This window comes from Pan troglodytes, chromosome 3 (genome assembly GCF_028858775.2).
Source record: "Pan troglodytes isolate AG18354 chromosome 3, NHGRI_mPanTro3-v2.0_pri, whole genome shotgun sequence".
NCBI classification, from domain to species: domain Eukaryota; kingdom Metazoa; phylum Chordata; class Mammalia; order Primates; family Hominidae; genus Pan; species Pan troglodytes.
The window spans coordinates 42,705,505-42,719,484 of NC_072401.2; the positions used below are offsets into that span (position 1 = coordinate 42,705,505).

At 42.7% G+C, this 13,980-nt stretch overlaps 1 long non-coding RNA gene across 1 annotated transcript in view; it reads right to left on the minus strand.

Moving 5' to 3' along the window:
- Window positions 1-9,088, minus strand: part of LOC107974243 (uncharacterized) — a 92,600-nt gene extending 83,512 nt beyond the window's left edge. Inside the window, exon 1 of the long non-coding RNA XR_001716862.2 lies at window positions 8,995-9,088. This is a non-coding gene — a long non-coding RNA (uncharacterized LOC107974243). The remainder of the gene's footprint in view (window positions 1-8,994) is intronic.
- Between the last annotated feature and the right edge of the window lie 4,892 nt (window positions 9,089-13,980).

Here is a 13,980-nt window from a genome sequence, read left to right on the forward strand (position 1 = left end):
CGTAATTCTTTTGCTTACTGCAAATCTGTCAAGTAAGTTAAAAACTGTGGGCTCCTGGGCTCCCCAAAGTAGAAGGTAATCAATATATTAAATCTAAAACTTAGTTAGATTTAATAAGAATGTTTGGTCAATTGAGTAAAAACAAAAAAGATTATTTTTTGAGAAAAATCTATCAACTTGAATTTTTGTATCACATAAATAAAACAATCGATTGATTAGATATTTCCCATTGTTCTCATTGTGCAGCGGTCTCAGAGTGAATAGACAACTCAGGCGACGGATTTGGACTCTGGAGTCATGAGAACAAGAGCACAGAATCAGTAGATTTGGCCTTATGACCTTGGGCTAGTTACTTATATTCTAAGTCTTCTCATAGAGTTGATGGTGACAATTAAACAAGGTAACACATAGCAAACACCTACCATAGTATCTAACACAAAGTAGGAACTTAAAAATGATTTAGAAGACTGGCGGAGTGGCTCGCACCTGTAATCCCAGCACTTTGGGAGGCCGAGGAGGGGGGATCACTTGAAGTCTGGAGTTCAAGACCAGCCTAGCCAAATGGTGAAAACTCCTCTCTATTAAAAAAAAAAAATTAACTGGATGAGGTGGCGGGCACCTGTAACCCCAGCTACTCAGGAGGCTGAGGCAGGATAATCACTTGAACCCAGGAGGCAGAGGTTGCAGCAAGCAAAGATTGTGCCACTGCACTCCAGCCTGGGCAACAGAGGGAGACTCTGTCTCAAATAATTTAAAAAACCAAAAAAGATTTAGAAAACTTCCACACCAAAGAGTGTAATACAAAATTAACTGCCATTTTGTGACCTCTATTTGGAGGGAAATAATTTTTTTTAAAAACCGTAGAAACAACTCGGCTGGATGCAAATTTAAAAAGCAATCACAAGGTTACCGTTAATGAATCAAAAACACCAGTGTTCACTAATTATCACCATTTTATATGAAGTTCTTCTAAAAAGAGTGTTTCTTGTATGAATAAGTTATTTTTATTTCTTATACTGAAACCTCTGAGGTCTAGCCATACCATCAAAATGTTAAAATATTTTCATTCAGTTAAATTATGTAATGTGAAAATGAATGATGGCCAGGAGACTGATGGCCAGTGTAATTCTGGTGAGAAATTATATTGCACACATTGGTTTATTTAGTTAGAATTTTCTTTGGGTAATAAAATTAGTGTTATATAAAAATTAGTTGTATCTAACCTCATGTAGACTGCCATAAATGACTCTTGCAAGTTCAACATCCTGAGCAACTGTGACAAATCCCACAGAAGGCAATTTTACAGTAAACCAGGGCTACCCAAGACATGGTGAGAATGAGTTGTTGTGGATGACTGAAGGCTCCAGATAGCTGATATAAAATAGCAAAACAATGAATACTTTATTTGGATTGGAATATTTTCTAACTGTATCATACATTTCTTTCTTTTCTTTTTTTTTTTTTGAGACACAGTCTCACCCTGTTGCCAGGCTGGAGTGCAATGGCACAATCTCAGCTCACTGTAACCTCTGCCTCCCAGGTTCAAGCGATTCTCCTGCCTCAGCCTCCTGAGTAGCTGGGATTACAGGCACGCACCACCACACCCAGCTAATTTTTTGTATCTTTAGTAGAGACGGGGGTTTCACCAGGTTGGCCAGGCTGGTCTCAAACTCCTGACCTTCTGATCCGCCTGCCTTGGTCTCCCAAAGTGCTGGGATTACAGGCATGAGCCACTGTGCCCAGCCTATTTTCTTTTCCCTCTGTCCTTTTTTCTTTTCTCTTCTCTTCTCTTTCTTTCTTTTCTTTCTTTCTCTCTCTCTCTCTCTCTTTCTTTCTCTTTCTTTTTCTTTCTCTTTTCTGAGACAGGGTCTTGCCCAACCTCTTTTCTTTTCTCTCCTTCCTTCCTTCCTTCCTTCCTTCCTTCCTTCCTTCCTTCCTTCCCTCCCTCCCTCCCTCCCTCTCTCTCTCTCTCTTTCTTTCTTTCTTCTTTTCTTTTTTGAGACAGGGTCTTGCTCTATCACCTAGGCTGGAGTATACAGTGACAGAATCATAGCTCACTGCAGCTTCAACCTCCTGGGCTCAAGGGATCCTTACTCCCTCAGCCTCCCAAGTAGCTGGGACTACAGGCACACACCACCATACCCAGCTGATTTTTTAAATTTTTATTTTTTATGTTTATTTTTGTAGAGACAGGGTCTTACTATATTGCCTAGGCTGGTCTTGAACTCCTGGGCTCAAGCAATCCTCCTGCCTCAGCCTCCCAAAGTGCTGGGATTACAGGCATAAGCCACTGCACCCAACCTATTTTTTTTAATTATTAGACAGATCATATATGGATTATAATGCAAGTTTTTCTGGATGACTCATGATGTATCCTTTTTTGGCCTGGATGCTAAGGAATCAGACCTTGATCTTGGTAGTTGAATTATTCCCTCCATGTCACTCATGGGTTCACTTTTCTTCTTATGGATTTGCCAAAAGCACAAGACATTAATTCCAATGACTTGTCACAGGGTGTTTTTTGGCAGCAATACTACCCAGGTCCACAAAGATGGCAGCTAGAGCAGGTCCATCACACACCAACTTCTCCTCTTGTCATTTATCCAGAGTCTGTAATCTGGTCTCTGTGTTCATACAGTGTTCAACCAGAAAAAGAACTCAGGGGACTGGGGAGGGGGCATAAAGAACCATGGTCCTTGTCTTCACCAATTTCTTCTGGTCAGTTGAATGTATTTTGCAAATCTGGAAGGATCTCACTCAAAATGCCCAGGTCACATATTCATTGTTTAGCTTAGATGTATGATGCCATTTCTCCTCTAAGTGCTAGCAAGTTGGGTGTGGCAGCGGAGTCAGTATGTTAGAACTGGCCTTGGTTGCTGCCATTGCTACATTAACTTGCATCATAAATGAGTAAGAAGGACAGATAAATGAAAATACCTAAACTTTTAAAAGGGATCTAGGACATGAGTTTGAAAACTGTGGCTTCTGGGCCAAACCCAGCCTGCTACCTGTTTCACATTGCCCACAAGTTATGAATGATTTTTACATTTTTAAATGGTTGAAAAAAACTTAAAATAAGAGTAATGTTTTGTGGATGGGCGCGGTGGCTCATGTCTGTAATCCCAGCACTTTGGCAGGCTGAGGCGACTGGATCACTTGAGGTCAGGTGTTCGAGACCAGCCTGGCCAACATGGTGAAACTCTGTATCTACTAAAAATACAAAAAATCAGCTGGGTATGGTGGCGAGCACCTGTAGTCCCAGCTACCTGGGAGGCTGAGGCAGGATAATTGCTTGAGCCCGGGAGGCAGAGGTTGCAGTGAGCTGAGCTTGCAATGAGCTAAGCTTGCGCCACTGCACTCTAGCCTGGGTGACAAAGTGAGACTCTGTCTAAAAAAAAAAAAAAAATTGTGATAAGTGAAAATTACATGAAATTCAAGTTTCAGTATCCATAAATAAAGTTTTATTGGACCACAGCCATGTCCATTCACTTATGTATCCTCCATGGCTGCTTTCATACCATAACCTCAGAGTTGAGTGATTGTGACAGAGACCATATGGCTGGCAAGGCCTAAAATATTTACTCCTTGGCTTTTTACAGAAAGTTTGCTGACTACTGGTCTAGAAGAATAAATTTTCTTTGTTTTATGCTTAGAAATTCCTTTTTTGGACTGAGAAGTAGGGCTATTTCCATGCTTATACAGGCTCATCCACTCTTATAAATAATGGTGAACAACTGTCTTCACATCGCATGGTTGAAATACCAAGTATATTTGTGCATGTGTGTGTTTATGTATACAGGCACTAAGTATTTACAATACCTAAGTGTATTTCAATCTGACCATCACATGTGATGATAATTATTAACATAAATTATTCTTGTGAAAGGATAATGTTTATTAAATTAAGTCAAAAATTTTAATAATACAATTTTCATAACCTTCCCCCTATTCAATCAAGGGCATCCACTTGCCTCCAGATGTTTAGAATTTGTTAAAACAGGAAAGAGGAAGAAAAGGTCAATGCTCACGTTTTGGCTACCAATTTGGAATTTCTTTTGTAAGTTCATAGGGAGACAATGGTCTTGAGACAGTTGAACATTTTCTCAATTCCTTAAGCTCTCCTTTATGTATTAAGAGCTATGCCTGTGTGACTTTGGTTTATTAAAAGTGATAGTTAGCATGCCTGTAATCCCAGCACTTTGGGATGTTGAGGTGGGCAGATCACGTAAGGTCAGTAGTTTGAGACCAGCTTGGCCAACATGGTGAAAACCTGTCTCTACTAAAAATACAAAATTAGCCAGGTGTGGTGGCATGCATCTGTAGTCCCAGCTACTCGGGGGGCTGAGGCAGAAGAATCACTTGAACCAGGGAAGCAGAGGTTGCAGTGAGCTGAGATCGTGCCACTGCACTCCAGCCTGAGCTACGGAGACTCCATGTCCAAAAAAAAAAAAAAAAAAAAAAAAAAAAGTCATAAGAACTCAGTAAATGATGTCAGTGAAGTTCCTGATCCATGGAAGAAAAGGGAAAGCCTGTCCCTGTTGGCCCCAGTGGAGTGTGTGGTAAAAGAAGGGGTAGAAAGTTAAGAAGCAATTGGTGAGACAAGTGTATTCTGGTTACTTCTTTCCAAGTCCATGTGAGACGGGAGGGTAGCAGAAACTTCATGGTAAGGTCAAAAGCAGAGTGGGGTTTGCCTCTTTCTCTGTTTCAGCTCTTGGGGGAGTCAGCCATGATGTGGGCCCTGCTTGCTGCCAAGTGAGGAAACCAGTTAAAATGGCAGTGAGAGGTGGCCAAGCAGATAAAGAGATTCAACTAGCACTTTGGAACCTGTCTAGGTCTGTGTGGATTGTGGAGGGATTTGAAGGGTTCCTCAAGCTGTATGGGGAAGCATGGAAGATAGCTGATGTGCCGGCTGGTGGCTTTGCCATGGTGTATTAGTACATTTTCATGCTGCTGATAAAGACATGCCTGAGAATGGGAAGAAAAATAGATTTAATGGACTCACAATTCCACATGGCTGGGGAGGCCTCACAATCATGGCAGAAGGTGAAAGCCATGTCTCACTTGGCAGGAGACAAGAGAAAAGAGCTTGTGCAGGGGAACTCCCCTTTATAAAACCATCAGATCTTGCGAGACTTATTCACTATCATGAGAATGACCCACCCCCATGATTCAATTACCTCCCACCGGGTCCCTCCTACACCACGTGCGAATTGTGGGAGTTACAATTGAAGATGAGATTTGGGTGGGGACACAGCCAAACCATATCACATGGTGAGGGTGATTTACCCTGTGGTCAATGACCAGGGGTCAACTGCTCATTACAAGCTAGACAGGGGTGCAGGGAGGATAGCAATATCCACAGCACCCATGAAAGCCAGAGTGGGGCAGGCCGGGAAGGGAGGGTCATGGGCCCTTTCCAAGCCTCGAAATAAACCAAGTGCTTGCCAACCACAGACTTCTTCAGTGGATTCCTCCCAGAAACTGGGTCAGACTAGCGCCCCTGCACAGGCAACAGTGAGATCCGGAGAACAGCGAGGGCAGTCAGACTCTCTTGCCCTCCCAGGGCAAGGTAAGCTACTTCTCTCCCCTACCCCTTACACTCAGGGGTGAAGACCAGGGGGCAAAACAGCCCTCCTAAAGAGATGAGCCTCAAACTAACTGAATAAATAATCCAGAGAAACTCTCTTAAAGTAGAAGAGTCTGCTACACTTTTTTTTTTTTTTTTTTTGAGACGGAGTCTCGCTGTATCACCAGGCTGGAGTGCAGTGGCGCGATCTCAGCTCATTGTAACCTCCGCCTCACAAGTTAAAGCGATTCTCCTGCCTCAGTCTCTTGAGTAGCTGGGACTACAGGCATGCGCCACCTCCCCGGGTTGATTTTTGTATTTTTAGTAGAGACAGGTTATGTTGGCCAGGATGGTCTCAATCTCTTGACCTTGTGATCCACCCGCCTCGGCCTCCCAAAGTCTTGGGATTACAGGCATGAGCCACCGCGCCCGGCCTGATACACTTTTAATTAACTACTTTAATTCCAAGCATGCGTCCCAACCATCTCTCGTATACTCGAATGCCTAGCAAGAAGGGACAAAATATCAGCAGTAGAAAAAAAATTTTTTTAAAGAACCTATGAATAGTAATATGCTAAATTTTTGACCCTTCTACTCTATTCAAATTTGTCATGCAGTTTTGTTCTAAGCAGTGACTTTCAAATGTTTTGATCATGTCCCTCAGTAAAAAACAAATTTTATATCACTACCAAGAACATATGTTCATACACACATGCCTGAAATAAAACATCATGAAATCGAATCTACCTTTAATTTGTTGTGTGATGTACTCTCTATTTTCTAGTGTTCTCTAGGTTTGAAAAAATGCCATTTATGTCCCATTAAATTGATTTCATGACCCATCTGATGTGTTGTGACCTACAGCCTGAAACACACTGCCCCAAAGGCCTAATGAGGTGGATGGAACATCTCATTATACATGATACAGTTCCGGATGCTGTGCTTTCACATCCTTCTGTTTTCATAGCTTCACTGTCCCAACAACTACAGGCAGCAGCCATTTATTAAAGCTCTCTCCATAATATTTATCATAGCAGTCAAGATGCCTTCAGTTATATGTGATCAAAACCCAATCCAAGGCGAGTCACAGTGGCTCACACCTGTAATTCCAGCACTTTGCGAAGCCAAGGTGGGAGGATCGTTTGAGCTCAGGAGTTTGAGAGCAGCCTGGGCAACATAGTGAGATCCTGTCTCCACAAAAAAATTTAAAAATTAGCTAGGTGTGGTGGCATGTGCCTGTGGTTTTAACTACTTCGGAGGCTGAGATGGCAGGATCACTTGAGCCTGGGAGGTAGAAGCTGCAGTGAGCTATGATCGCAACATTGCACTCTAGCTTGGGTGACCCTGTCTCAACAAACAAATAAACAAACAAACAAGCAAAAAAAGAGCCCCTCAAACTCCAATCCAGACTGAATTAAGCTGAAAGTCAGTGTATTGTCTTATGTCATAAGGATGAGCAGCACAGTGTTACCTGCAAGTGCAACTGGGTCCAACATTTTAGGTCTCTCTCTTTTGCTTCTCTTGCCTCTGAGTTGCTCTTATTCTCACTTAGGCCTAGTCTACAAGGCAGGGAGCATGTCTTTGACTCCCCCAAGCACACAGTTCACAATGTAGAAGGAGAAGCCCCACCCAACCCCACTGTCCACATAACACATCTTGTGGACAGATGGGCCCAGAGAGATAAGGATTTCTGATTTCTTCAGCAAGATCTCAGGCCCAACCCTTGGCCAGGAGTGAAGCACTGATTGACAGTCTCTCTAAGCCAACACAGAATGGGAGAAAGTCGGGTACTCTTATTAAAATAAGGGAGAGGAATTCTGCTCAGACCAGGAGAAAAATCAAGCAAGATAGATTAGAAAGATAGGTCCTGTATGGCAGATGTAAATCATTCTCTTATCAATAAAGTAACCTAAATTTAGAACCAGACAGTAGGCCTGGCACGGTGGCTCACATCTGTAGTCTCAGCACTTTGGATGGCCAAGGCAGGTAGATTATTTGAGCTCAGGAGTTTGAGACCAGTCTGGGAAATGTGGTAAAACCCTGTCGCCACCAAAAATGCAAAAAATTAGCTGGGCGGGCTTGGTGTTGCGTGCCTGTAGTGCCAGCTACTTGGTAGGCTTAAGTGGGAGGATTGCTTGAGCCCGGGAGGTAGAGGTTGCAATGAGCCAAGATGGCACCACTGCACTCCAGCCTGCGTGATGGAGTGAGACTCTTTTTAGGACAAGGGGAGGGGTGTAGCATATACACTAAAGAGTTATTGAATCTCGGCTAAGTGCAGTGGCTCACGCCTGTAATCCCAGCACTTTGGGAGGCTGAGGTGGGTGGATCACCTAAGGTCGGGAGTTCGAGACCAGCCTGACCAACATGGAGAAACCCTATCTCTACTAAAAATACAAAAATTAGCCGGGCATGGTGGTGCATGCCTGTAATCCCAGCTACTTGGGAGGCTGAGGCAGGAGAATCAGTTTAACCTGGGAGGTGGAGGTTGTGGTGAGCTGAGATTGCGCCATGGAACTCCAGCCTGGGTGACAGAGCAAAGCTCTGTCTCAAAAAAAAAAAAAAAAAAAAAAAAAAAAAAAAAAGAAGAGTGACTGAATCTCATTCTTTGACATGCTTAACTGGAATAGCATTGCAGACAGCTACAACTTTGGTTGCTACTTCAATTCCATTTCAAGTAGAGAAACCAAGAAAGATGCTAAGAACAAGATTTCTTTTTGTCTTTGATGATAAAAAGTACATTAAAGAAGTACAAAATGAGGGTGATTACAGAATGAGTGGTTGAACAAAATCAGCAGGTGGAAATATGAAGCAGAAAGAATCCTCAAAGTACAATTATGATAGGATGAAGGGCATGCCAGGTGTTAAGCGTTTTGAATCGTCATTAATGAAGACAGCACTATTGACCCATTTGCTGTGGGGGGGTATCACGTTGACTTCACTTGTCACACTGCATAATCTGATCGTATCTATTACATCCAACTTTTCTGGCTGATGTCCTTGAATAACTCACAGCAGGTGTTTGCAAGCCAGGGTCAAGTGTGCATTCTGTACTCCCGATACAGAGGAAACGTTGTTGACCCACAGGAATGGAAATCAAGACCTTTGCCTTACTGGCCCTTTAAGTTACCAACAGAGCTAACCAAACCCAGACTACCTGAGAAGGAGAAAAATTAAAAGAAAAGATACCTTTGGCAAGCAATTACATAACAGCTTTCAAAAAAGAACGCTGCAAAAATGTAAATCATTTCCACATGATTTACAAACTTTAAAGGTGACTTAAAAATTCTCAAAACATTCTGTTATGGCTGGTAAAAGTGAAAAGGGAAGTAAGAAGACAGAAACAAGACAAGAACCCTCTGTGTTTTCTTTCTCCTCCATAAAATATTTCCCCCACCAAAAGCACACATGGCCGCTGAGCAGCAACTTACCATTTTTCCAGGGTCAGTTCACTTTTCGTGCTGCTCTAAACCCTGCTGAAAGCCAGCTCCTCGGGGAGCCCCAGGAATGGGGGCTGGCCTCTCTTCAGTCTGCAAGCACTCAGAAGGAAATGCCCCTTGCTGAGAAAGGGGTGGTGTTAGGGGAGAATCCATCTACTGTCAAGGAAATTTCAATTAAATATGGATGCCAATTAATTTAATTTATATTTCTGCATGAAAAATGTCATTCTATTATACATGCACTGGAAGGATGCCAGGAGCCCAAGTTAATAAATTACATCTCTACCGACATAATATGGAATCACAGACTAATCGGATACTTATTAAATGCCCACCTGTGCTTGGGGCTACACCTTGTAGAAATCCAGCTGAAATAAGGTCTGCCCAGTAAGGCCTGTCCTTACACTGTGATCATCTGACACCCTCTCTTATCCTCCTCTTCTCCTAGCTTTGGGCATGTCTCAGGAGAACAACTGTAAAAATGAATAATCAACATTCAATTGCCAGTCGTTATGAATGGGCATATTTAATGAATAAGGGAATGAATGAAGGGGAACTGTAAATAATCTATTCAAATTAATCGGGGAACAGGCCTACTCTGGTTAGCAGGAAACTTGCCATGATTATTTGATTACAGATTCAAATCAGCTGGTGGTGGGTAATAATAATACCTACTGGTTACGAAGTGCCAACTCTGTGCCATACTCCATGTTTTATTTTGCATCCTTGCTACATGTTTTATTTTGAATCCTTACAATAATCTTTCAGGGTAAGGATTACTCCTTCCCACATCCCTCATTTTAGAGACACAAAAGCTGAAGTGCAGTACACAGAAATGACCTTGCTCAAGGTCATGTGATTAGTAAGAGGCACACTCTCCTGTCCTGGCCGATTTTCTTTGCATCATACCTCTGTTCTCTAGGACAAGTGTCAGCACTCTCTCCATGGGGGATGGGCTGGTGACTGCCCTATTCTGGCAGTGCTGACACACTGGAGAGTTCTTCATGCACCACAGTTATGATTAAATCACCAGGAGATGACTCTGTAATACCCCCTGCCTGGGAATTCATCCTGCTCTCCTCTGCTGCAGTTCTGTATAGTCGTGAAACGGATGTCACTCAGTTGCAACAAGTTCTCGAGTAGCCACTCATTGTTTTAGCCAGTTATTTATTCACCATTCACTAAGCACCCACTATATGCTAGGTCCTAGGATCCAATAAAGTAAAAGGAGGTCAGACTAATGGGGAAGACAGATGCCCTAACACAAAATTGCAGTGTGTGTGGTTTAATACTATGGAATTGCTAACGTTCCTTTTGTTGTTTATTCAATCAATCCTTATACCCTGTATGAACACTTACAGAGTCTCTATGACATACTGGACAATAGGCCCGTTCTCACATTTTCAAGCCAGGGCAGGAAAAGTCATGAAAGCCATCAGCCTGAGTCTGTTCTTCTGACTTCCCTCTTTCTTCCCATACCTGACTTCATCTTGCACTGCAAGGGGCCTCCCATGTATGTGTCTGGGCATCCCAGCCTATGTGTACAAAATTTGAAACACCTCCTGCTAGAACCTCTTAAAATCAGGAAGAGGCTTCTGCGCAGCCTAGAAGCAACTTTTGGCCTCTTTGAATAGGGAGTGTTGGGATCCAGGACCCAGAAAGTGGTACAAAAAGGGAGGGAATGGGCTTTGGGTGGGCACTGCCCTCTGGCTCTATTCACTCTTTCCCCTGTGGCTGCAGACAGGGCAGAGGAAGGCCAGAGGGCCTCAGAGCATGGTCCTCAATGCAGCCACTTGGCATCACCTGGAAACTCATTAGAAATGCAGAATCACAAGCCCCACTGCAGACTTTGTGAGAGTCAGGTCTGCTTTTTTTTTTTTTGAGATGGACTCTTGCTCTGTCACCCAAGCTGGAGTGCAGTGGCGTGATCTCAGCTCATTGCAACTTCTGCCTCCCGGGTTCAAGCAATTCTCCTTCCTCAGCCTCCTGAGTAGCTGGGGTTACAGGTGCACGCCACCACGCCCGGTCAATTTTTGTATTTTTAGTAGAGACGAGGTTTCACCATGTTGGCCAGGCTGGTCTCAAACTCTTGACCTCAGGCGATCCGCCCGCTTCGGCCTCCCAAAGTGCTGGGATTACAGACGTGAGCCACTGCGTCCGGCCAGATCTGCATTTTAACAAGATTCCCAGGTATTTCATGGCCTTTTGAGAAACACTCTCTAAGGGCCCTAGCTTAATCCCCTCTTCTGGTAAATGAAGAGACTGAGGCTGCCTGAAACACAGGGCAGGAAGAGGGGCCTGGCCTGGGGCTGGGTTGCCCAGGTCTGAGAGTGTCCTTCTAGGCACCTTGCTATTCTCTAGGGTAAACATGCGCCACAGCAAATTTCAGAGGAAACACCTTTCGAGTAACTCAGATTGAGAGGGGCCTGGAGTAAGAGATTTACAACAAGCGATCCAAGGAAGAGAATTCCATGAAGTCATGGGCAAGGTAATTAAAGGAAAATTAAATTAAAGTTTTTTTTTCTGAATTAAAGGAAAGTGATAACAAGTCACTTCACAAGCAAACTTGAGGGAGGGTTGAGGAACTCTTGTTTTTCATTTTGTTTCTGAGGCCAATGCAAATGAGCTGGAGTAGACTCTTCCATAGTCCAGTGAACTGCCCTTTTTTGTTTTTGTTTTTGTTTTCTGCATTCCTCTAGCCTTTCTCCTTTTTCCTCAGTATATTTTAGTTCCCAAACCTTTCTGATCCATGTGGCCCTTCACTTCCCTGCTTTTGGTTTTCTCAAATCATTCACTCAGCTCCAAAGAATATAAAAAAGATAAGTCAACAGAACAATTTTTTTCTTTTTTCTTTTTCTTGAGACAGGGCATCACTGTTCACCCAAGCTGGAGTGCAGTGGTGCCACCGCTGCACACTGCAGCTTCCACCTCTTGGGTTCAAGTGATCCTGCCACCTCAGCTACCCCAGTAGCTAGGCCTACAGACATGTGCCGCCATGCCCAGCTAATTATATTTTTATTAGTAGAGATAGGGTCTCACCATGTTGCCCAGGCTGGTCTTGAACTCCTGAGCTCAAGGGATCCTCCCTCCTTGCCCTCCCAAAGTGCTGGGATTATAGGCATGAGCCACCATATGTGGCCAGAACAAAGTTTAAAAATATGGTCAGCAAATATGTCCTAAGAATATTAAATGCATCGGCTGGGCGCAGTGGCTCATGCCTGTAATCCCAGCACTTTGGGAAGCTGAGGTGGGCGGATCACCTGAGGTTAGAAGTTCGAGACCAGCCTGGCCAATGTGGTGAAACCCCATCTCTACTAAAAATACAAAAATTAGCCGGGCATGGTGGTGGGTGCCTGTAGTCCCAGTTACTTGGGAGGCTGAGGCAGGAGAATTGCTTGAACCCGGGAAGTGGGGGTTGCAGTGAGCCAAGATCATGCCATTGCACTCCAGCCTGGGTGACAGAGTGAGACTCCGTCTCAAAAAAAGGAAAAGAAAAGAAAAAAAGAGTTGCATTTCGATTTTATAAGTTCCCTTCAGCCAGCTACAGTTATCTGCATGCTGCCAGTTGTGTTTCAGTTCTGCCTAGCCCATCTTCTCATCTCTGTTGCTCACCTATGTTTTCTTTTTCCTCCTACCCTCCCTCTTTTCTTTCCCTTTCTTTCTGCCTTTCTCTCCTCTCTTTCTTTCTTGCTGGTGTTCATTAAAGCATAGTCCAGACATCATGTCAATTAACTCACTTCCTACAGAGTTTCCTTGAGGCAGGGCCACAAGAGAATGTATGTAGGCTGGGGAAATGATCTCTTATGATTATGTTCTTGACCAAAATAAGGAATTTGTGTTACTGAGATAAGAAACAATAAAGAATTTCCAAAACCTCTTCATAATATCCCAGATATTGTGGACTTTATTTTCTATCTCTATGTCTTCCCCCTAGAGTCTTTCAGGGGTGTCTATGAGAACTTTTTCATCTTCCTTTACTATTAAACTAGTAACAGAATAACAAAAACTTTGGATGTTTATATATCTAAAAAGAGATGAATATTCTCTTTCTGTTGGTGAAAAGGATTCTCAGGGCATCAGTTTTGAAGTTAAAATTTGACAATGGAAAGTTTGCAGAGATCTTCTATGACAAGAAACCAAACATATCACTGCCTGCCCCCAACCCCTCGCCCAGGCAAACTCCTGAAGCTGATTGTTGTAATGGTTTTAAAGGCGCTTAGGATGAGGACCTAGATCTGAAGCATGGTGCACAGTTGTTTACTGTTCACACAAGTCAGATCTATGAAGGATCAAGTAATTTGGAGGTTTGGTTACTTTCCATTAGTAAATATCATCCAACTAAACTTGGGTAAAATGCCCTCTAAATAAGTCAAGTAGACAGGAGCTTTGAATGAGGGAATTAATTATAGCTGGTGTCTCCAGGAAAAAGAATCCCACTGTGGCATGGAGAATGTAATTAATGGGAGGTAAGTGCCAACAAATCACTCCTTAAAATATTAATGCTATCAAAGAACAGCTGGATAATGAGAGAAACTTGACCCTTGGGGGACCAGCAAAGGCTGCTGCTGCAGCAGAACTTTATGCAGTTATGACGTAATGAAATTCCTCTAAATTTTAACAAAAACTAATATTAAAAGGTGTGGTTCTGGGAAAGTTATTAGCAGTAAACATGTCATAATTTTTATCATCTGATTATAATCATTATATCTCATTTTTGCTGTGTTTCTAAGTGACATTTTCCTGTAATTGCTCAGGATATATATACAATTGAAACAACACTCCTAAAAAACAACTAGAGTTAAAAAAAAAGATTAAGTCTGGCAAGAACTTTTTTTTGTAAATAAAAAACCCAATATCTAAGAAATTTCTGCAAAACAATTTCCCATATGCTTAAACTATTTAACTAAAAAACTGTTTCATTGTTTGTTATTGAAAGCTCCAACTTAATTTGTTTTTACTTAATAGCTTCGTATTGTC